Source organism: Arachis hypogaea, chromosome 6, assembly GCF_003086295.3.
Source record: "Arachis hypogaea cultivar Tifrunner chromosome 6, arahy.Tifrunner.gnm2.J5K5, whole genome shotgun sequence".
NCBI classification, from domain to species: Eukaryota; Viridiplantae; Streptophyta; class Magnoliopsida; order Fabales; family Fabaceae; genus Arachis; species Arachis hypogaea.
In genome coordinates this window covers 63,823,129-63,826,053 of record NC_092041.1, presented here as the reverse complement: position 1 = coordinate 63,826,053, position 2,925 = coordinate 63,823,129, and the positions used below count along the sequence as shown (strand labels likewise).

Here is a 2,925-nt window from a genome sequence, read left to right as displayed (position 1 = left end):
TTTAATTTTAAAAATTAAATCTTTTTCAAAAACTAATTTCAATCATATCTTTTTAAAACCATATCTTTTAAAATTATATCTTTTCAAAAAAATATCTTTTTAATCTTATCTTTTCAAAAATCATATCTTTTTATCATATCTTTTTATCGTATCTTTTATATCATATCTTTTTCAAAATTTTATCTTTTTCAAAAATTTAATTTCAAAATATCTTATCTAACTTCTTATCTTCTTATCTTTTCAAATTTGATTTTAATATCTTTTTCAACTAACTATTTAACTTTTTGTTTGTTTCTTATCTTTTTCAAAATCACCTAACTACTTCTCCCTCTCTAATTTTCGAAAATATCTCACCCCTTTTTCAAAAATTCTTTTTAATTAATTAAATGTTTTAATTCTATCTTATCTTTTTTTTTTTTGAAAAATACTAACCTCTTTTTCAAAATTATTTTCAAAATTCTCCCTCCCTTTTCTTATTCTATTTAATTATTTATTTACTAACACTTCTCTTCACCTCTCTTCATCTAAAAATTCGAACCTATTCTTCTTCACTCTTCTCCCCTTTCTTCTTCTACTAACATAAAAGAATCTCTATACTGTAACATAGAGGATTCCTCTTCTTTTCTTGTTTTCTTCTCTTTCATATGAGCAAGAACAAGGAAAAAGGCACTCTTGTTGAAATTGATCCCGAACCTGAAAGGACTCTGAAGAGGAAACTAATAGAAGCTAAATTACAACAATCTAAAGGTAACCTTTCAGAGACATTAGAACAAGAGAAGGAGATGGCAGCCGAACCCAACAACAATAATGCAAGGAGAATGCTTGGTGACTTCACAAATCCAACGTCCAAATTTGATGGAAGAAGCATCTCCATTCCTTCCATTGGAGCCAATAATTTTGAGCTTAAGCCTCAACTAGTTGCTTTAATGCAACAGAACTGCACGTTTTATGGACTTCCATCCGAAGATCCTTACCAGTTTTTAACTGAGTTCTTGCAGATTTGTGAGACTGTTAAGACGAATGGAGTAGATCCTGAAGTCTACAGACTCATGCTTTTTCCTTTTGCTGTAAGAGACAGAGCTAGAATATGGTTGGATTCACAACCTAAGGATAGCCTGGACTCCTGGGAGAAGCTGGTCACGGCCTTCTTGGATAAATTCTTTCCTCCTCAAAAGCTGAGCAAGCTGAGAGTGGATGTTCAAACCTTCAAACAAAAAGATGGTGAATCCCTCTATGAAGCATGGGAAAGATACAAGCAGCTGACCAAAAGGTGTCCATCTGACATGTTTTCATAATGGACCATCTTATTCTATTATGGTCTATCTGAATTTTCGAAAATGTCATTGGACCATTCTGCAGGTGGATCAATTCACCTAAAGAAAACGCCTGCAGAAGCTCAAGAACTAATTGACATGGTTGCAAATAACCAATTCATGTACACTTCTGAGAGGAATTCTGTGAATAATGGGATAGCTCAGAAGAAAGGAGTTCTTGAGATTGATGCTCTGAATGCCATATTGGCTCAGAACAAAGTGTTGACTCAGCAAGTCAACATGATCTCTCAAAGTCTGAATGGATGGTAAAATGCATCCAACAGTACTAAAGAGGCAGCTTCTGAAGAAGCTTATGATCCTGAGAACCCTGCAATGGCAGAGGTCAATTACATGGGTGAACTTTATGGAAACACCTATAATTCATCATGGAGAAATCATCCAAATTTCTCATGGAAGGATCAACAAAAGCCTCAACAAGGCTTTAACAATGGTGGATGCAATAGGCTGAGCAATAGCAAGCCTTTTCCATCATCTTCTCAGCAACAGACAGAGAATTTTGAACAAAGCACTTTTAATTTAGCAAATTTAGTCTCTGATCTGTCAAAGGCCACTTTAAGTTTCATGAGTGAAACAAGGTCCTCCATTAGAAATTTGGAGGCACAAGTGGGCCAGCTGAGTAAGAAAGTTATTGAAATTCCTCCCAGTATTCTCCCAAGCAATACAGAAGAGAATCCAAAAGGAGAGTGCAAGGCCATTGATGTGATCAATATGGCCGAATGCACAAGGGAGAAGAAGGACAAAAATCCTAGTGAGGAAGACCTCCTGGGACGTCCCTCAAGCAAGAAGGAGTTTCCTATTAAGGATCCAAAGGAATCTGAGGCTCATATATAGACCATAGAGATTCCATTAAATCTCCTTCTACCATTCATGAGCCCTGAAGACTATTCTTCCTCAGAAGAGGATGAAAATGTGACTGGAGAGCAAGTTGCTCAATATTTAGGAGCTATCATGAAGTTGAATGCCAAGTTGTTTGGTAATGAGACTTGGGAAAGTGAACCTCCCTTGCTCATTAGTGAACTGGATACATGGATTCAGCAAACTCTACCTCAAAAGAGACAAGATCCTGGCAAGTTCTTAATACCTTGTACCATAGGCACTATGACCTTTGAAAAAGCTCTATGTAATCTGGGGTCAGGGATAAATCTTATGCCACTCTCTGTAATGGAGAAGCTGGGGATCATTAAGGTACAACCTGCCTTGTTCTCATTACAATTGGTAGACAAGTCATTGAGACAAGCTTATGGAATAGTATAGGACGTGTTAGTAAAGGTTGAAGGCCTTTACATCCCTGCTGATTTCATAATCTTAGACACTAGGAAGGAAGAGGATGAATGCATCATCCTTGGAAGACCTTTCCTAGCTACAGCAGGAGCTGTGATAGATGTCAACAGAGGTGAATTAGTCCTTCAATTGAATGGGGACTACCTTGTGTTTAAGGCACATGGCCATCCCTCTATGATAAAAGAGAGTAAGAATGAAGAGCTTCTCTCAGTTCAGAGTCAAGAAGAGCCCCCACAGTCAAACTCTAAGTTTGGTGTTGGGAGGCCACAACCAAACTCTAAGTTTGGTGTTAAGACCCCATATCCAAACT

At 36.9% G+C, this 2,925-nt stretch overlaps 1 non-coding gene across 1 annotated transcript; it reads right to left on the bottom strand.

The window, feature by feature from the left end:
* Window positions 1–1,181: 1,181 nt before the first annotated feature.
* On the bottom strand, window positions 1,182–1,285 carry LOC112700511 (small nucleolar RNA R71). The gene has a single exon (XR_003153419.1). It is a non-coding gene; the product is annotated as a small nucleolar RNA R71 (small nucleolar RNA).
* Between the last annotated feature and the right edge of the window lie 1,640 nt (window positions 1,286–2,925).